We start from the raw sequence: 22,005 nt of genomic DNA, 5'->3' as shown, positions 1-22,005 counted from the left end.
CAGGCTGTGGAGCTGCCTAGTAGGCACCGTTCTCTGCTCCATGAACTTGCTCTTTCAGAGTGGTTGGCACAACCTTTTCCAGAGTTGAGTGGATGCCAGTCCTTCCTCACAGCCCACCTGGAGACAGATGAGCTGCTGCCCATAATAAAGCATGTATATCTCACTCTGAGATGCATCCTAACTATTGCAGCCCACAGGCCTGTGGAGACATCCCTGAATGGTGAGAGATTGAGACCTCAGATGTCCACATCCTATATTTATGCTTGCTTAGGAGAGAAAATGACCTTAATTTCAATGTGTTTCTTCTGAACAGGGAAATACCTTCTAATCGTGAGCAAATGAATATGTGTGTGTGTGTGTGTGTGTGTGTGTGTGTCTGTGTATATGTGCATGTGTGTGTGTCTGTGTGTGCATGTGTGTGTATGTGTCTCTCTGTGTGTGCATTTGTGTGTCTGTGTGTGTCGTGTGCGTGTGTGTGTGTGTGTGTGTGTGTGTGTGTGTGTGAGGTGGGGTGCTGGGTAGACTGAAACGGCAGCTTCAGTAGCTCAGAGACTTAAACACATGCTTTGAAACCGGATGCAAAGTGAGCTCTGCCCTGGTGCAGTCTTGTCCAGCTGCAGCCAGTGCAAGCTGGATACCCACAGGAGGACTCTGTTAGTCCCCCTCCCAAGAGAAACAAGAAGGAGTCTTACTGTTGGGGAGGAAGGGTTTAATTTGGAATCAGTGTTTGACCTGAAGGTTCTCAAGGCTCTCAGAAGTTGTCGGGTGCCATTTTGAAGGGCCAGCATGGCCCAAACAAAACAAACTCGTAAGGTAGAACCCAAAGCTGATGGTCCCACACCTTGCATTATGGAGAAATCCCACAGGAATCCCAAAGCCCCAAGACCCCCACCACAATGTGACTGAGTTGGAAGGCCTGAAAGGCTGTGGGTCTCTAGTTACACAATGGCACAAAGCTAGAAATGGTTTGGCAAATCAGTCCCATTTCCTCTTCCTAAATAAGAAGCTAGGCCCCACTTCAGCCTTTAGCCTAACCTCTCTGGACCTCTGAAATGTCAATAGCCACCCTCCCCAAGCTAACTGTGAAGATTAAGTTTTGAGATGTATTTATATTTTTGGCTGTGGGCCTATATCCTTTAACTGCTGAGCCATCTCTCAAGCCCATCATGGTGTTTTTAAATGAAAGCACCAGCTCTTAGCATTTAATAAATGAGAGCTGTAACTATTTGAGTGTTGTGTGACGAACCTTTCCTGGGGAGACACAACACACACATCTACTCACTCCAGATAGGGATCCCATGACAGACCAAAGTAGAGATACCATCAAAGCTCAACTTGGAGAACTAATAAGTTTTATTGAGGTTAAGGAATATGGGTGATAGGTTACTTACAGGAGTAGAAATGACTCAAAAGACAGTTGCATCACCAAAGCCACCCAGCACCAGTGACTGCTGTGGAATAATCTTTCTACACTGTGAAGATAGGTTGCTTTCGTTGTTAATAAAAAACTGATGCCTGGTCAGGATACGGTCAGGCAGGAGAACCAAACTAAGAGAATGCTGGGAAGAAGAAAAAGGAGGAGTCTGAGGAGTCAGATGCAGAAGAAGCAATATGGGAAATTCATAGATGAGATAAACAAATGTTGGGGTAGCACATAAATGAATAGACATGGGTTAATTTAAGTCATAAGAGCTGGCTGGAGACAAGCCTAAGCTATTGGCTGAGCATTTATAATTAATAGTAAGTCTCTGTGTAGTTATTTGGGAACTCGTGGCAGGACAGAAAAGTCCACCTACAAGTGACAGTTCACAAGAGCTGGGAAACCTGAGCATGCTACACAACCTTCAGGCAGCTCAACAGGTTGAAGCGGTCCTTTCCAAGTGATTCAGTTGGTCTGGACCTCTTCTAGGAAGCTCCATGGGTTAGAAAGTGTCCTTTCCAAGTGACTCTGGTCTAAACCTCTTCCAGGAAGCCCAGCTGGTTCCTGCTTCTTTCAGGCAGCTGGTCTGGTCTCAGAGTCTTCTTTGAAGCTTGGCTTCCCTCCCTCTGAGCTTTTATTGCTTACCCTGGTAGGAAGGAGCCTAGTGAATCTGATCAATTTCAGGGACTTCCTGATGCTATTTTGAGTAGTTTAACTTCCTGCTTAAGGAGCTTCCCTGAAGAATGGAAAGTTTCAATCTTGAAGGGAACTCTTACACAACATTCCCCGCGCCTAGTTTTTAAGTAGGTGGTAGGGAGCTGCGGCCAAGAGAACCGTCTTTGATGAAAAGAGCCGAGTTTCCTGAGACACAGTTTGCATCCACTTAGAACCTTTTGGAAAGTCAAGAGCAAAATAGACGGTTTGACTCAAAACCTTGGTCTTAGAAACAACGAGGCAGGTTCAGAAAGAGGAAACTGACTCTAGAGCCGGGGCTGTATCTCTGGAGTCCCATACTCTGCTCGCTTAGGCTTCAGTAGAAATCCCACTAAGCCAGTGTCTGGTTCTGCAGCTGGGAGTTCATACCAGGTCAGCCCAAGTGTTTGAGGAGCCTTTCTGGATGCCACAACCTTGTCAGCTCCTAAACTCCCAGCAAATGAATGAAAGTGCTGCACTCCCAACTCCTGGGGACTCGTAATTATAAGTGCAAAGGCAAGTCTGGGTTTGAAATAATGGCTGTGGGATCCAGAAATGATTTCAAGATAAAAATGTGTGGTTTACTCATGTTGCAGTAAACAACACTGCTCGGGGAAAGTGCCCTGTAACTTTCAACAGACAAAGATCTGTTTGGTTACTTCAATTCAGTCCCTGGGGGCTTGGAGGGAGGAGGAAGGGGGTGTGAAGCTCTTAAATGTTACTGTGTGGAAATGTGACTGTTTTCTTTCTCAAGTAGAGTAGCTTTTAAGGATGTGGTATGTTCCGCGCTGGTTACATACTTGGTATGTATGTTATATCCTTTGTGTAATCTTCATGGCAACCTTGGGAGGTAGATGCTAAAACCAGCCCCATTTTACAGGTCAGAAAATCAAGACCAGAGAGTATTTAGCCAGATAACAGTATCAGGACCAAGTTCCAGCCTCTGGAGTCGGAGCAATTCCGTTCTTATCTTTTTCTTAGAATGTATGACATCTAGTTTTTAAGCCCCTTTTCTTTCTTACTTACTTACTTATTTAGTGACAGGGCCTTCATCTAAAGCCTCAGACTTACAGTCTTCCCTTCGGTAACTCCAGAGTGCTGAAATTTCAAGCTTGAGCCAACGGGACTGATTCCCTCTCTCATTTTAATTCAGACGCAACGGCACCATTCCTCGGTGGAATAAATTAAATTACATAAAGAACCATCAGAGATCTGCAGTAAACTCAGGAGCTAGTAGACACCTAGAGAAGAGGCCCTCAGCCGGATTTCAGTTTGAAACCTCAATGACTACCCCCAGCGACACACTTCCTTCAATAAGGCCACACCTCCTCCTTCCAAGTACTGCTGCCCTCTGATGGCTAAGCACTCAAATATCTGAGCCTGTGGGAGCCATTCTTGTCCCAGCCACCACGATCAGGGAAGCCAGATCACAGCAAATCTAATGAGTGAGCATGCAAACCAATTAAGATATTTTAAACTGTGTGGTGGGAGGGACTATGGACTCCGATGAACCCTGGGTTGACATTCTCATGACAGAGAAGAAGAATCATGTATGCTTTTCCTGCCTGGTACCTGGCTGATGGTCACCGTGTAAGGTGTTTTCTGGATTTATCTGCATGACCTAGCACTATGCTTTTTTTTAAATTAATTAATTTATTTATTGGTTTTTTTGAGACAGGGTTTCTCTGTGTAGACTTGGATGTCCTGGAACTCACTCTGTAGGCCAGGCTGTCCTGGAACTCAGAGATTCATCTGCCTCTGCCTTCTGAGTGCTAGGATTAAAGGTGTGCACCACCGCTACCTGGCATCTTTTTTTTTTTTTTAATTACAACATTTATTTTATATGTATGAGTGTTTTGTCCACATATATGTCAGTGCGCCACTCTGGTCCCTGGTGCCTGTAGAGGTCAGAAAAGGACATCAAATTCCCTAGAACTGGAGTTACAGATGGTTTTGAGCTGCCATGTGGGTGCTGGGAATTGAACCCCAGTCCTCTCGAACCATGCACTGATCTATACTCACAGGTCATGAAAGATGAAGGTAAATAATGGTGTTTTCAAAGCGATGATTTTACTCTGTGAGGAAAAGTCATGAGGCACGACAAAACCCAGAATTGGAGCTTTATTGCGGGAGGTGGAGTGGAGGGGTGGGGTGGGTGAGGGTGGAGGACACAGGGGGACAGAAGAGAGTGTGCCCAGGCATGTTAGAAAGACACCCCGAGAAGGGAGAGATGGGGGAGGAGGAGAGAGCAGAAGAGTGAGGGCAGGAGTCTGTGATCTGCTTTTTATTAAGGATTCCCCTGCACATGCGCATATGGGCTTGCAGAGCTATGCCACGCATGCGCAGATTGTGTGCCCACACTGCGAGCATTGCCCAATCACGCAGCGCACAGATGAGGTAGGATAGAAGACCCCTTGCTTGGCTACTGAACTGCGCATGTGCAGTCATATAGCTGGAGGAGTGGCCGGAATCCTAACAGAGACATTTCCCCCTGTTCTATATCAAATAAGCATGTAGAACTCAACACTACAAAACCCACCTTCCCCCTAAATGCACCTCGGGATGTGTTCCAGGATCAGCTTAAGCCAATGTGACTTATTTTCTCCTTCCAAACCCCCTGAGACCTCAGCTAGTCCTCTGCCTCCTGGATTTCACAAGTTCCCACGTGAGCTGGAGGGCTTAGTGTGCAGGTAATGAGTGCTGGGGACTTGCTCTCTTCACCGTGAAGTCCTATAGCGATCGGGAAGCGCCGCCCTGGCTGCAGACAGAGCAGGAGAAAACGAAAGCTGTTGGCTGCAGCCAGCTTTTCGGATTGGCCCCGAACTCGCCATGATGTCAGTTCTGGCCGTGGCCTTTATTACCAAGGATGGCACGAAGTCAGCCACACTGTTAGCTTGTCTGATGTGGGATGCTTTACTACGTCCTTTCGTGAGAGCTGAGGCCCAGCCGAGGCAAAAGTCACGCTTCTATGCTAGAAACTGAGTTCCCTACGGAGCCAGGCCCAGGTTAGTCTATTAACAAAATGTGCTGAGTGTCTACCCAAGCTTGGCTCTAAACTGGGCCTAGCGGGAGAAATAAAAGCAACATAAAGGTGATTGAGCACAGGCACACTGGAATACAGAGTGTAGACAGGCGCACGGGCTGGCTTTTTGGAGCCCATTACTTATGGTGGGACACCTTGCTCAGCCTTGATGCGCGAGGGAGGGGTTTGGTCCCGCCTCAACTGAATGGGCCAGGCTTTGCTGACTCCCCATGGGAGCCCTTACCCTTTTGGAGGAGGGAAGCCTGGTGGGGGGGCGGGCGGGGGAGTGGGAGGAGGAATGAGAGGGGTATCTGTGATTGGTATGTAAAATTTCTGAAATTAAAAAGTAGACAGGTAGTTGGCAAGCTGAGGTAGCGATTGTGAAGGGAGCAGTTAGACCTGAGTTTGTGAAGTAGGAACCTGCTTGGTCTGGTGTAGTGCAGAGCGTACAGGCTGGATTCCTGTCTCCACTAGGCTGCAGCACTTGAAATTTCATGAGCCTGGGCGAGTCACATAATCCCTGATCCCCCGCCCTGCACCCTACTCAAACAGCCCAGAGATGCCCCGTGTTCATGCCCAGGCTTAAATGAACACACGAAGGAGAGTGCTCTTACAGAGTTCTATGGAGACAAGTCTACACTACCAACTATTTTGAACACACTATATTTAATGTATGGCATACCAGTGCGGCCTAAAGAAGCTGAACGATTGGACAACCCTGGTCTACAGCTCTGTCTTCCAAGCCCATGTGCTCACCATCGGCATGAGCAGAGGCAGCCGAAGACAGTGAAGTTTGCTTCCCACCTGAAATAGGGCAAGTTTTGCCCCCTCAATATGATGCTTACGTCCCAATTCCTGAACTGGAACTGTGAGTGTGACCTTGTTTAGAAACAGAATCTTTGCAGCTGTGACCGAGGCTCTCAATATGAGATTATCCTGGACCCTAAACCTAACGACTGCTGTCCTTATTAAGAGAAAGGAGAGAGAGGGATTTAATACAAAGGGCAGGGTCATGGAAGATGAGACGGACATTGGAGTGATGTGTTCGTAAGCCAAGGCAATGGCAGGTGGAAGCTGGGAGGGACAGGCAGGAGGCAAGTCCCTAAGACCCCCAGAAGAAAGTCACTGTGCTAACGCCGTCAGCTCAGACTGCTCCTTTCCGTATCTGTTAGGTTTCTGCTATTTAAAATCACAATCTTTGAAACAATTTGTTGTGGCGTTTTTAAGGAACAAACACACCATCCAAGTTGAGAAGGGAGAGCCGATCTGCTGGGTCATCTCAGCTGCACACTGCCGACCTCTCCCCACAGATTGCGTTCTCCCTGGGCAGTCAAGGCTCTCCCTGGGCAGTCAAGGCTCTCCCTGGGCAGTCAAGGCTCTCCCTGGGCAGGCAAGGCTCTCCCTGGGCAGGCAAGGCTCTCCCTGGACAGGCAAGGCTCTCCCTGGGCAGGCAAGGCTCTCCCTGGGCAGTCAAGGCTCTCCCTGGGCAGGCAAGGCTCTCCCTGGACAGGCAAGGCTCTCCCTGGGCAAGCAAGGCTCTCCCTGGGCAGTCAAGGCTCTCCCTGGGCAGGCAAGGCTCTCCCTGGGCAGGCAAGGCTTCCTGTGGAAGCTTCTGGCCCACAGTTGCTGAGTGATACCCGCATGTGATGATGCTGTCCTCTTTCTCAGAGGCCACATCAAATTCCAGTTGATTTCTAATCACACTAACATGCTTTCTCACACGTTCTCAGGGGAAGGCCCGGGGTAGGTTCATATCCTAACTTTATAATCGACATAGTTGTTTTTTAGTAGTCCATGAAGCAAGCCTCGGCTAGTGACAATCCGCCTACACGTAGCCTGTTGCTTAGAGAAGTGATTCTCAACCCTTAGGACCCATGAGAACTGTGTAGAAGGCTGGTTAAAAAAAACACCAACCCCTTTCCCTTCATCACCCGCCAGACTTCAGGTTCAGTAGGTCTGGGGAGAGAGAATCCTCATTTCCAGCAGGTCTGCAGGTGACGTCATTGGCACAGCCTTCCACCCCCTGCCCCCAGATGTTTGGGAACAGCAACAGCAGGGTTTCTCAAGCTCTGCTGCTTCCCGTAATCACTGGGGGCTTCTAAAACCCCCAGCCAAAGCTGCACTCCGCTCTGCTAAATAGGAGTCTCTGCTAAATAAGAGTCTCAGGGGGTTTTAAGGCCCCTCAGGTAATTCCTGTAGGAAGTCAGACCAAAAGCTAATGGCTTAGAGGTCTGCTTCCCACCCCTCCCCCGCAACCCTCCTTCCCAGCATTAATGCCCTGGCCAGGCTTGGGGTCCACCTCTCCTAACAGGTCTGTGGGTCCACCTTAGGGCAAAGCAAATGAGATAGAAATGGAGTTGTGCAGGGAGGAGTGCCTCACTTCTATCCCCAACAATCTAAAGGCTCCGCCTGGGGGTCCAGAGTGTGATGTTTAGAGCTGGCGGCCAAAGGCCGGGGTACAAACCTCTGGGCTAGTGCTTTGTGGAAGTCTCCCCTTGCCTGTGGCTCAGCAACCATGACGGATCTTGATCCGTAAGTACTAAACGGAAACTTCCAGAACTTAACAAATTCATAAGTTTAAACACAGCCCTGCTTGATATGCCGTCGCATATTGGCCTCAGTGAGAATAAGAGGTAGTTCATTCTGGAGCCAAGTATGAGTGACTGTGGCCTGGAAACACAAATCAGGTCGCCTCAAGTCCTCAAATGTTTCACCATGGAAGCGGTTACCTGAGACTTGATTAGCCGTATAACAAAGAAAGTCGTAACTCAAAGTGTTATGGGTAGGCAGGGACAGAAAAGCAGAGACAACTGCTACAGCCTTCAGATCATATCTGATGGCACTTTTTAGCTTTTGGATTGGTGGGAGCTAGTGCCCTGCTAAGAACACGTCCTAGATTTTTCACAGGCACAAGGGTGTTAGGCCACACACAGGTGTGAGCAGTGAATGGTTTTCAAAGGGACTGAAAACAGCCTAAGATAATTTGACTGTGTTCCACAACAGTATAACTCTCCATAATCTTAAAGCTCCATCATTTGGCGGTGTGGAATATTCAACACGGGTGCAGCTCCCTAGCACTCTTTCTGTCTCTCTGTCTCTGTCTGTCTCTCTCCCCCAGCTTCAGTTCACAGAGATAAACCAACTCTTTCCCAATGGGTCTACGCCGTATACACTGCCTACCTGTTAGTATCACCTTGGTCATTAGATCCACTGTCTTTGTATTCAGATACTTGTGTTGTGGTCAGGTCCCCCGGGTGACTCTGAGGGAAAAGGCGAAGGCGATCATCATCAGGAAAGAGAAACACATGCCAAGCCTGCTAAGATGTGCAGGAAGTACAAGCCTGTGGGACTGTGCGAAAGCAAAAGAAACCCACACTAGTTTTGCTTTTACACCGCAAACTGCATAGAACCGTGGCTTCAGTGTGTGTGTGTGGGGGGTGGGGGTAGCGGGGCGAAAATGCTTACTAAAGACCGAGAAGGTGCTGGCTTTCCAGTGGAGGGTCTTGAACATGTCACTGGACGCTGGAGAGATTGCTCAGCAGTTGAGTGCACTTATTGATCTTGCAAAGGACCCTGGTTCGATTCCCAGCACCGACATGGTGACTCACGACTATCCCTAGCTCCAGTGCCAGGGGATCTGACACCCTCTTCTGAACTCTGAGGACACTAGGCATGCAAATGGTATTCATTCATACATACAGACAAGACATTCATACGCATAAAAAATCAAATAATTGTAAGTTTTTTTAAAAAAAAGAAGCCTATTTCCTGCAGAGAGAGGGAAATGGGCCTACTCTACCTGCCTCATGGATTTGATCCAGCTGCTGACCCTTGGCTCTCATTTCCACCTGTGAAATGGGGACAACAAAAATACCCACATCCCCACAAAGCTGTGAGAGACCAGATGAGCCAAATGCATCTAAAACTCCATTCTGTGAACTGTACCTAGGCCTGATTCCTTCCTTCATCTCCCTGGACCACTCTCCTGCTCTTCAGAACTGGCGGGAGCCGTAGCCAGGTGGGCATGACCCTGTATCTCCTGTTTCGCTAACAATTTAGGTCCTGACCTCGAAGTCCTGCTGTTTTTACTAGAGATTTTGGGGACCTGCTCATTGAGGTTTGGGTTCTAAGTCTGCTTTCTCTTGCTGCAACAAAATACATAAAAATCTATTTATAATAAATAATAAGTAAATATTTTAGCTTATGATTTCAAGGGTTTCAGCCCATAGTCAACTTGGCTCCTTTGTTCTGGGCCTGAGGAGACCAGAACATCATGGTGGATGCCCGTGGTAGAGCAAGGTGGCTCATGGGCCCCGGGATGGAGAGTCAGCAGAGAGCTTAGAACAAAACCCCCATGAAACCCATGAAGCTGTGGACCCACATATGACTAATCATCTCCTGGACGTTAGAAAACTATTAAGGTCCAAACTGTAACATTTTGTTCATTGTTCAGTTCTTTTGAGCCAGCATGGTGGTGTGGCGCATGCCTGTAATTCTATTACCTAGGAGGCAGAGGAGGAGAATGACAACTTCAGGGGTAAACAGTATCTTTTAAAATTTTCAAATTCCTTTACATATGCATTTATATTTTCTCTTTCTAAGTGGCTATGTATAAAGGATTGTACTTTCTTCTCCCTCAATTTTCTTGACAATTATTCCATATCACCATGTGGAAACCTCCTTTTATTCCTTAAAAGGCTGCACAGTGCAGAGGGACCACGGTGTGTTCAACCTGAGCACCACTGATGGGCATTTGAATGTCGCCAGCCTTTTGCTATGACATTGAAACAATGAGTGTGTGTGTGTGTGTGTGTGTGTGTGTGTGTGTGTTATTTGTGCCATCCTGTCTTCAGGGGGGAGTCCTGGAGCACTCCACAGCTGCTGCCTCACTACCTCACCCCATAGCTGCTCTTCAAGAACCTCAGCTTACCTGTCAGACCCCACAACTCGAACACTGGCCTCTGTGACTTCTTCCGACACTTCAGACCAGGCCTTGCTAGCGAAGCAGCGGTGGGCAAGTGGCTTCTGCTTGACACTGGTCCGCAAGTCCCATTTGTACCAGTGCATTTTGGTGACAGGGGGTGAGTAGGGGTGGCATGGGATGTTTAATTCACAACAAAAGCTCTAGCTGCCAAGGAATTTGGGGAAAGTGGGTTTTGCTGTTTTGTTTTTTTTCTTGCTCTGTCATACGGTAAAGGTTGGAGTGCCAATCAGCACGTTCAACTCACAGACTTCATTCCTTTAGTTTAAGTAAGAAAACAGAGTCTCAGAGGTCCATGATGTTTGCTCAGGATCATGTGGCTTCCTGATGACTAATAGCCCCAGCTTTTGCCTTGGTCGCTGCCCATGCACCTTGTCAGAGGGAGTCTTTGTGTGCTAGACTTGCACTGGGCAAACCCTCAGGAAAGCTCAGCCGCTTCACACACTGTGAGAGTTTAGTATTTTGCAGACAAAAGCTTCCTGGGACCTGTGCGTTATCATCATTCAGTTACTATCAGAGACCGACCTGTGTACCATCTCCCCAAAATAAAATGGTGAGGTCCTAGTCCCCAGTCCTGCAGTGCGACCACATTGAAAGTGACATCTAGGAAGAGGTAATGAAGTTGAATGAGGTCAGCTGGGGTAGGCGCTAATGCGGCCTGACGGGAGTCTTTATTACTTTTTCACGGATTTCTCACGTTCTCTCCAAAGGACACAGAGTCTCCTCTGTTGGCGTGATCTTTCTCATTCACAGAGTTGAACAAAAGATGCTTGTATTCCACCATCTTAGCCGAGATCTCTGGTGTCCTTACAACAAAAGAGGAAATGCTTACGTTCTGAAGGAAGGCAATATAAGGAAGGACACAGAGTGAAGACGGTCATCCAGGGCCCCGGGACAGACACCTGGGACACATCCTTTCCTCACAGGCCTCAAAAGGAAGCAATCCTGTGATATTCACACTTCAGCTCTCCACTCTCCGAAGCTGTAAGGAACACCTTCTACTGTTTACACCACCCAGACTCAGGGACTGTGTTATGGCAGCCCTGGTTATCTTACAGATGTGGAAGCTACAACCTGGTGGGAGAGAACAATCATGGACCCAGCAGAGATCTGTTCGCCTCTTCTGGTCTTTCCCCCACGAGCTTCTCCAGCCGCCTCACCGCCTGCTGCCTCTGGTGTCTCCTCTTCAGAGAGAGCTTCCTCAGAAAATGCTTTCACAGTTCAGACGTCTCTAGGGCGGTGGGTTTGCTGCGGCCTCCATCGTATTCGGAGGCTCCAGCACCACCACCCCAGAAGGGCCATCTGTGCACCTCAGAGTTTTTGCTTCATTGGACACCCAGTGAAGAGTATCTCCTTTTCTGGCCCAGACTCTTGGGGGGGAGGGGGTTGTTTTTGCCTTAGACTTGTTTCTCCCATTTTCAGGGGAGGCCAATGTGGCATGACAAACGCCTTTTTAATGACTGAGATCTGCATTTAAACATATCTTCGTTCTTTACTGGGTCATTAAGCCTTTAAACCCGTCAATATTTTAGTGGTTTTTATAGTCCAGTGATGTGCAGGTTTGTTCACATTATTACACCATCCATGCTTCCTTGCAAATGAGATGCCCCGGCTAGTGGGCACCAAGGAGTAGTTAACACATGGCGCTCTTCTGAATGGGCCCTTGATTCCATCACAAACTAGTCTGCCTAAAACCAGAGGAAGGAAGCCTATTTACCGACATGCCAAACAAATGACAAACAATTTAACAGTGGCTGCTTTTATGCCACATTTATCTTAAAATTCTGTATGCTTTTGGGAGTCCATGAGAACGGAATGTCTTTGGGAAACCATTTGGGGTCAATGTGGCTTGTCTTAGTATACACAACTTGCTGCAACAGGATAGCACAGACAGGGTATCTTCCAAACATAGAGATGGATTTTTCATAGTTCTGGGGCCTGGGAATTTGAGATCAAGGCATCAGCAGGCTCAGTGTCTAGTGAGACCTGTTCCTAGGTCAGATGGGGCAGTTTCTCTCTCTGTCCTTGTGGTATAGAATAGACTGGGCAGATGGGGTCACGGAGCTTTTTTAAAGGGCACTAATCCTATTCCTGAGAACACCCTCATGACCTAACCATACCCCAGTGGTCTCACCTTACACCATCACATTGAAGAGTCAGAATTTCAGCTTCTAAGAGGAGGGTGTAAACATTCCACCTCTGACTTTGACAGATACTCAGAATAGGCCCGTTTGGGATAGAGTGGACTCTGTCTTTTGTTTCAGCCGAATCCATCTTCTGCTCTTCATTGGAGCCCAGCTACAGAGGTACAGTGAGAGCCTGCTGTAGACATTAGGGGACAGCTCCAGAAGCTGGACCTGCTCAGAAGTTCAATTTAAGCTACACAGGGATTCGACGTGCACATTTTGTTACACCTGCCCCAGAGATAATGACACAGGAGGCTCCTGACCAAGCCTTAACTGATAATGTCACTCTCACACGCAGCTCTTGTGTTCTTATGTTCACTCCCCTGCATCTGTACGGTCTGGTTACTGGTTCATGGATCGGTCACACTATACTTTATATTTTATGGTTACTCTCTACATTTCTTTTCAAACTTTTACCATGTCACAGTGGCAGGAGCCTCAGACAGATGGTGTTTACCGTGTCTGTGGACCGACTCTCTGTGAGGCTCACACCATGGTGACATTGCCTAATGTGCCCGTCTCAGAATGTGTCCCTGCTGCAAAGTGGCAGCTGCGTGTGAACAGTTCACAGGTGTGTTTCTGAGCCTGTTACACACCGTTGCCATCACTGTGGTTTTGTAGCGTTGAGCGAATCTCCACTTTGCCTTTTAAAAAGCTATCCAGTTACAGAGTTCCTCACAAAGAAAGCCAACCAGCACATTGACTGGCCTTGTCTTAAATGTACGGTTGAATCATTAATGTAATTAGGTACTTACAAAGTTACCCAAAGCACGCCATCCTTTAAGACACTTGATGCAAAGCATGGAAGGTGTGCTGTTAACACAGATCATTTTATGTGTCTTTATTAGAACTTTAAAAATGGGTATAGACGTTTTGTGTGTTCTGGTTAATAAACTCCTACGTAGCCGGTAATTCATGCCGCTGTTCCAAATACTATCTTCAGAGTAATACTTTCTAGCAGAGACTGTGGGCGGAGGCAGATGCTGCTGATTTTTGGGGGTTGATCTTGCATCTGACACACTTGCTGAACCTTCGCAGTTTGCTCTCGTTTGAAACATTGTTTTTCCAAGGCGATGGATGTTTTGTTTTTACGCTGCTATCAGAAGTATACCCCATCCCCCAACCTCTGTGGTGGTTGGTGGTGGGAACTAGGGGAAGTGTGACTCACTGAGAAGTGGAAAATCTTCAGGCCGCTGTATGCTGCTCTGTGGGTTCCGTGTAGCTTTTGGAAACCTTTCCTGTCAGGCCACCAAACACAGGGATGGAGAAAGGGGGGCCTAAAGTCCTATGAATGGAAAGAGGTGGGGAAATACAGAAAGAAGGAAGACAGAGGGAAGAGAACAGAATAGAGGCTGAGAGGGACTTGGGCAGAGACAGAGGTCAGCCTCTGACTTGAGAGGCAGCTGAGAAAATCGAGGTAAAAGAGCCTGAACCTCGGAAGTCAGCGTCAAACCCAGGAGGCTTCCAGTATTGGCTCCCAGGAGAAGCTGGTTGAGAACCTTATACCGGCTTATTGATCACCTTGCTTTATGAGAAACTACAGCTAAGTGACCCTGCTTTGGTTGGGAAACCTCCATGTCCCCATAAAAAAACAACGTATGGGGGCTACCTTTGCCCTGTACAGTGTTCTGGGAACACTGGAGACCTGAGCCTGATTTTAGTGGCTAGTGCCAGAGTGGCTGTGAAACTGGGAAGTGAGCAGGGGCCTTTGTTCTCCCTTGTGGCTCCGCCCTGGATCAAACAGGAGCAGTTAAGTGTGGATGCGCTTTGCTGGATTGATTCAGCTCAATTCCCGGCTTTTGCCGCTTAATTGTTTTCAACTATTTCTGCACACCAGGTTTGGAGCTCTGAACCTCTTGGGGGAACCTGACTTTCTTTTTTTTAATGGAGACAGGGATGAGCAGAGATGCTCGGGCAGGTCTGTTCTTGCTGCAGGAAGCAAAAGATGCCTTCGGACCATACTCTGTGCCAAGGCCTGAGGGTCTCCCGCGGAGATGGGCCTCACAGTGCGGGTAAGAAACCCTTGAAGAGGCCAGACTCTCCTTCGAATACGTAAGAGCAGGGTGTGGCTGGCCAATGGGAAGAAGAGAGAGCCATCCAGTCCAGAGAGTCTCTTGAGCTTGTCCAGTGAAGGCTGGACCCAGACACCCCCAAAGCCTGCCGGTGAGACTGAGCCTCGCGTGAGCTCGTTTCCGATTATGACCTGTCTCCACACGCCCAGCGGCTGCGAAACAACGGCAGTGACTAAGCTTTATAAATAGGACATTGAGAGTAAAAATCTCAGGAAATTCCCCGAGACTCCCGTGGAGTCTTATTTTAGATGTGCAGCTCATAGAGAAACCCAGCTCTCTCCTCCGCACAGACAGGCAGAGCATCCGCTCTACCTGGACCTTTCCCCGGGGGTCGGAGGGGAATTGGAGTGGAGGGGGTCCCTCCGGGGCCCTGCTCAGGGACATGCCCAGCACTGTCCTCTTGCCTCACTAACTCTCCCTAGCTCCCAGGAAGAAGGCACGTTTGTAATTAGCGCTTCGTAGATGGAGAAACTGGAGCTCACACCCATGTCTGACTCACTCCAGATCACGTAAGAGATTAATCACAATCTCGGCGCCCTCTGAACACAGACTAATCATGCAGCCAGACAATAGGACATAAAGGGAGCCCTCTGAGTGGGAGCGGGGTGATCCGGACCTCTAGTTATCTTTCCCCTCCCCTCCCCTCCCCTCAGCGGTGACATATTTTCTGGGGAGCCACTCCCATTTGGAATTGGTTGCTCAATGGTTTCCGGCTTCAGCAGGGGTTGAAAGAGCTGCTGGCTGGCGGCAAGGGGTTGCGGGCTCTGTAGCTGAAGGGATCTCGTGGGTTTCAGATAGAAAATCTGTTCAAATATTTGCCCAACAACTCCCAGTGTGCTTTGGAACAAGCCCCAGGAGCAGCCCTCTCTGAGTCACCGGACCGGGATATGCAGGCATTCGACAGAAATGTAGACGCAGGCGGTTTACCAACTCCTTCATAATTAGCCAGACTGCCTCTCACCAGTGGCCTGGTGACACCGGAGGACTCTGCTGCTAGGCTGCTGGTGTGGTGGCAGTTTCTGCATTTTTCAAGGCATCTTGGGAGGCACACTCTGTCTTCCGCCAGTAGCTAGGGCTGCCCACGTTTTCTGACCTGCAGAATTGTATCCTCAGCAATCTGTGTGATGTCTTCCATTCTGTGTCCTCAAAGCTTCTAAATTCATCCAGTTCAAAACAGAACGCCCGCACTGGCTGGGATTCCTGCCTTCTCCCCGTCAGTGAATGGCCCCCTGCCCACTACTCGCTCTGTTTTGAAAACGTTGGGGCAGCCATGAATCTGCAGCTCCTCCTGCCCCCACCCTCCCTGGCTAAACTGACTCTCCCTGCTGCTGTTGTGGGTTACAGGAGGCTCCTAAGTCTCCCTGAACCTTCTGAAGGGCACAGCTACACCACAGCCTGATCCCACCCCTCCTTCCCCTTTCCGACCGTAGGGTGGGCACATGACCTCAGTTGAGCTCATCAGAGCCCTTCTCTGGGATTTTTTTTTTTCCAACTGCCAACAGGGTTAGTCACTTCTGTCTTCTGTAAATGCCAGTTAGAAGACTAGGAATCCAGAGAAGCTATGCCCAAGTACCCTGCTGTGTGGAAAAATCACTTGCCACAGAGTGGCAGGCCATGCTGAGGTTAGCGGCATGGATTTCATGATGTTATTTTTGTGACTCAACTTGCATTTATTTTCCTCATGATTAGAGTCACAATAAATTATATATATATATGTGTTTATACACTATATGTATATATGTATTATACACTACATTATAGTGTATAATGTATATACACTACACACATACATGCACGCACGCACGCGTGCACACACATACACACACACACACATGGTCTCTCAATATAGCCTAGACTGGTCTTGAACTTGAGTCCTGCTGCCCAAGAAACTCTATCTTATCCTCTCAAGTACAGGGATTACAGGTGTAATAGATGACAGGGTCCTTATCATACTGGACACTGAACAAGCCAGTGTTTGCTCCAGAAGAGACACGGTTCTCCATCTTCCAAGACTATTTGCCCCACAGACCTTCTTAGGATGAGAGCCCATTGCAAAACACCAAAGGCTTTCTGTTCATAAAACACCACAGGTGTGAGACCCATGGAGAACCACGTCGGAACAGTTATCTGCCCACATCAAATCTCACCATGGGGTTCCTCTGCCGGGGCTAGTTGTCCCCAGTCCCCAGTCTCTACACCTTCGGTGGAGGAGCCCACCTCCTCCCCATTGATGGATACATGCTTCCCAGGTACGGGTCTGAATTTCTGTCTTCCCTCATAGTGAGGTGTGTGACTCATCATTCCAGAGCACGGGGCTTCAGTGTGTGCAGTTTCAAGGGTGGGGGTGGGTTCTACCTCTTTCTTCCTGCCCCCTCTTCTAGATCTCCCATTCCCCTGTTGCTTTGTTCTCTGCGGTAGATATCGCCATCCGACACGATTTCACTCTATTGCCTGCCTTCTCTCACTGAAAAGCAGACACCACACACAGTGTGGTCACCAAATAGATGTGTTACAATATTGAACTACTTCTGGACCAGTTCATGACCTATGTGTCACCTTTCTACTGCCTCAGCGTGTTCCAGGGGCCAACTGCCTTGTCCTGTTTGGGCTGCCATGGCAAACTCCACAGGCTGGATGGCTTGACCTCACTTGCAGATGCTCACACCAGGTGCATGACATTTTCTCTTCTGCGGAAGAGGAGGACAAGGGTAGGGACCACCCCATCTATGGCCGGGACAGTGCCTACCAGAGCATCACACACCACCACCCCATTTCCAATGTCTCCAGGAGATCCCTGGGCTTCTCCCATCATCCTCCATCCTCCACCTCTTCTGTGTCCTCCTCTTCACCTTCTCCCTCTTCCTGGCTTACCCGCCATGCCATCAGGCCAGAAAAGCAGGCCGGTGTTGCTGCTCTGGACCAGGATCGCCAGGTCCCACTCTGAGGCCAGCTACTGCGCTTCCTGGTCTTTCTGCCTTTCTGCTCTCTGCTTGCTACTCCATTCAAGCTGGAGAAGGCAACCCTTTCTGGGTGGATCCCTGAGGATGCTGGTTAGGGAGCTGCTCTTAACAGGTTTGGCTCATTGCCTTAGCAGTGTTTGCTGGGGGAAGGGGAGGTGGGGGCTCTTTGTGTGTTCTAGCTAGGGGGTGCCAGGCCTAGTCTAGGGCAGGGCTTGTCTCCCACCTCCTTCTGCCAAGGAAGTAGCAAATGCTGGCCTCCCACAGCCCAGTGGGCCCATGGATACCTTCCTCTGGAGCCTCCTAGCTCTGTTGCCTCTGACCCTTAGGGCTCCGGGGAATAAGACCTCATTTCTTGCCGGGCGGTGGTGGCGCACGCCTTTAATCCCAGCACTCGGGAGGCAGAGCCAGGCGGATCTCTGTGAGTTCGAGGCCAGCCTGGACTACCAAGTGAGTCCCAGAAAAGGCGCAAAGCTACACAGAGAAACCCTGTCTCGAAAAACCAAAAAAAAAAAAAAAGACCTCATTTCTTTTCTTTCTTCCTTCCTTCCTTCCTTCCTTTCCTTCTTTCCTTCCTTCCTTTCTTTCTTTCCTTTTTTCTTTCTTTCTTTTTTAAATTCATTTTACATACCAGCCACCCAGATCCCCCCCTCATCTCTCCTCCCGGCCCCCTCCCACCTCCCCCGCCCCCCGCCTCTCCTCTCATCCCCTCCTCCAACAGGATAAGTTCTCTCGTGGGTGGGGGGACAGCTAAGCCTGGTACATTCAGTTGAGGCAAGCCCAAGCCCCTGCTCCCCCTGCATCAAGGGTGAGCAAGATGTCCCATCATGGGTAATGGGATCCAGAAAGCCAGCTCACGCACCAGGGATGGACCCTGATCCCACTGCCGGGGGGGGGGGGGGGGGCCCTCAAACAGACCCTACTACACGACTGTCTCCCGTATGCAGAGAAGACCTCATTTCTTTAGAGGAAAGCTTGGTGGTAGTTGTCACGCATGCCTGTTTGTTATCACCTTTTCAGGGTGTATTGACCAAAGGCCACCCTGGCTTTGTTATTGTGGACACAATAAAAAACATGTTTATTTAAAAAAAAAAGACTTCTCTAAAATATTGTTATTTTAAGCATGCAGAAAGTTTGGAGAATCTGTGACAGTCGTAAACACACCATAATTTTGTCACGTTTGCTTTTTTGTAAACACGCACGTGTGACACAGGTGTGACAGTACATATGTGGACGACCTGCTGGAGCTGATGCTCATCTTACAACATTTAGGTCCTAGGGTTGAGCTCGGGTTGTCTGGCTTGAAGGAAGGTAAGTGCCTTTATGAACAGAGGCATCTCACTGCCTCATGCTTGCTTTACGTAGGAACTGTGTTCACCATACAGTGTGTGAGATAAAATTATTCATTTATGCTGTCGAAGCCTGCCTTTAGGCACAGCCCAGTGCAAAAGAAAATGCAGACCCTGGCCAGGCATGAGTCAATCTCCTCTTAGGAGGGGCTCATTTCTCCAACTCACAGAGATGGAAGACCGCCCCCCCCCCCAGTTGTGACCTCCACCCTATTCTGGGTATTTGTACAGGGTGAAGGTAGATGTCATCACTTACCAAAGATACAGTGGATCTCTGGAGTGGGATATGACTGTTGTGGGTCTGTCCAGAGAAACCTTGCACACCCCAGGCTGGGCTTGACCACCCTTGGCCACCCGGCCCAGCCCCTGTCAGGAGCCAAGGGCTATGGCATGATGTGCTGTGTACCACCCTGACCATCATGCTGAGGACAGAGGGCAGTCACAAGGAGGAAGTGAGAAGGAGGGGAAAGGGAGGTCAGGAGGGACCCTGGGCCTCAGAGAACAGGGAGATGATGGGTAGAAGCGGGGCCATAGGATTGCAGAGGCCCCAAACCCTGTGCAAACAACCTGGACCTTGTCTCATCAAACTTACAAAACAAACCCAGAGACCTTGAAAGCCAAGGTGCTGACTGCAGGGCATCAAACCCAGGCACGTGGTCACCTTCCCAGTGCAGGGTCCCCAGTGATGACACCGTCTCAGGCTTGTGGAGCTGGCCCTGCTTAGAACTTAAGGGAGGACAGCAAGCCCCTGGCAGCAGTACAGTGTAAGCAGAGTATAAACAATGGACAGGACTAGATAACGCAAGCATCTGGGAGCCACTGCGAAGACTTTGGGTTTTAAGCCAGATGTGGTAGTGTATCCCTGTAGCCCCAGCACCTGGAAGGTGGAGCCAGGAGAATCAGGAACTCAAGGTTAGTCTCAGCTATAGAGGATGTTTTAGGCCAGTCTGGGCTACAAGAGATTCTGTCTCAAAAAAACCTAAGCCTAGTCAGGTGTATCAGTGCACCACTTTAATCCCAGCACTCAGGACACAGCAGGTGGAACTCTATGAGTTCAATGCCAGCCTGGTAGCCTATATAGTAAGTCCCAGGACAGCAAAGGCTACATAGAGAGACTGTTCAATACAAACAAACAAAACAAAATAATAATAATAATTAAAAAAAAAAACCCTAAGACTTAGCCAGATGTGGTGACACATATTTGTAATCCCCAGGACTCACAAGACAGAGGAAGCAAGATCACAAGTTCAAGGCCAGCCTGGTCTACACAGCATAGTCTAGACCAGCCAGACTACATAGCAAGATCCTGTCAAAAAGAAGAACTAAAGAAATGCATAAGCAGTCCTGGCGGGAGAGGGTGGAGGAGAGGTGTGTAGGGGCGTTGGAATGTAGACATACGCAGGAACATGGATGGGAAGCCACTTTCTTACACAGGCTGAAGGAAGTGGGAAGTGCAGATTGTGGGGCAGGAGCCCACACTGGGAGGCTCCATGAGGAGCCTTCGGATGAGGAAGTGGGTAAGAAGGAAGGGAAGATTGGTGAGAGCAGAGAGAGGTGAAGTCCAGGAAGTTTCCATCACGCCCACCTCTCACCTAGGCTCTGGGAACCTCACCTGGCAAATGTCGCTTCTTGGTCACATGACTTTCGTGTCTAACCCACCATGTGGAATGAACTGAGCTCCTCTCTGCCATCCTAGCAAGCTGGCCTTCACTTGCCCGGTCTTTTCCAGAGGCCCCAGCTGGAATTCTTACAGGACCAGTTGCCCAGTGAAGCCAATGAGAGGTGGGGGAACCAATCCTCCTTCACACCCCCAGGCCCCACCTGGCAGGATGGACTTGTCTGTTAAAAACATAAAGAACAGTAGCAAAGGGGCACGTCCGTGAGTGACCAGGAGGGACAGTGGTCATGTCTGAGAAACAACCCTGAACCTTAGTTATCTGGAATGCCATGTGACTTTCCTGCTTGTCCAAACCCCTCCCCCTTCTCAGTTCTGAGGACTTTCAGGACAAAGGGCTATTTGCCAAGTGTCTCACGAGGTCATAGCCCAGCAATAAGAGAGTTTCCACTTGGACTCAAGTATCCCTTACACAGATGTCTCAGCCTCTCCCTTTCGTAAGCGATGAAGTCGGCAAGATGTTCCTAACCAGGCCCGAACCCCAGGGGAGAGGTGGGATGAGGAAGCCAGGAATACTGAGCAGGACACAGGGAGAGTTTTCGGGGGGTGAGGGTGGCGAGCCCAGGAGGTGAGAGCGGAATACCAACTGTGAGGCTTATGGCCTTGAGGAAATGGTGCATCATCCGGGAGAGCATAGTCTCACTAAGGAGGAGCACTGGAATGGAGTTCTGAGGTGACCCGGCCATCTGCCCTCTTTTTTTTTTTTTTTTTTTTTTTTGATGTCTTTGAGACAGCGTCTCTCCGCATAGCTGTTCCGGAGCTCATTCACTGTGTAGACCAGGCTGACCTCATACTCACAGAGACCCCCCCCCCTGCTTCTGCCTTCCCAGTGCTGGGATTAAAGGCATGGGTCAATATGCCTGGCCTGCACTCCTTAATGACTATGAGAACCAGTCATACTCATTTCCCCTGATGGCACCAGAGTGCTGAAGAGGTTAGTGAAAAGAAATTATTCAAGTAGTGTCTTCAACCTATTAATTTAAGGTGTCCTCTGATGAGTTTATCTAAATTGTTCTATTATTAGTAAAAACTCAGGAGTCCAATAGCAGGGTAAAAACCTGATTGACCAGAGAAGCAGTGGAAAAGTGACCAGTGACCTCCTCTCTCTCTCCTTCCCCAATCCAAAAGGGCCACGAATCTTTCTAAGCCCTTCTCTACTACTTCTGTGTCTCTCTATATGTATCCGGAGTCCTCCAAAAACCTCTATGGCTAATTTTGGTTAGCTAGATGCTAACTCTGCCCCCTGATCAAGGCTAACTTTATTGACAGATCTCAGAGTACGATCGAAAGATCCCACAGCCGTCCTCAAAGAAGAGGAGCCTGCAAAAGAAGTGTCTTGCCTTTATGTCCACTCCTCCGGATTATTGAGATGTTCTCTTGTTCGCTAGTGTTTTCGATTAGTGCTGTCTGGCTACACATCGCTCCAGGCAGGTGCTTAATTTAGGCCAATCCGTGAGGCACCGCGGGACTTTTATGTCAGTGCCGGCAGGAAGTAAAGAACACCAAGAAAAAGCAAGATGGGGGAAAGGCTGAGTTAATAAAAGGAAAATGGCGGCTGGAGCGGCAGCTTAGCAGTCATCGACTGTTGGCCTGGCATGCGTGAGGGGCTGGGCTCCTCAGTCCCCCATACTAGATCAGGGAGGGAGGAAG

Source organism: Peromyscus eremicus, chromosome 14 (assembly GCF_949786415.1).
Source record: "Peromyscus eremicus chromosome 14, PerEre_H2_v1, whole genome shotgun sequence".
NCBI classification, from domain to species: Eukaryota; Metazoa; Chordata; class Mammalia; order Rodentia; family Cricetidae; genus Peromyscus; species Peromyscus eremicus.
The sequence above is the reverse complement of the archived record's forward strand: the minus strand, read 5'-3'. Positions refer to the sequence as shown.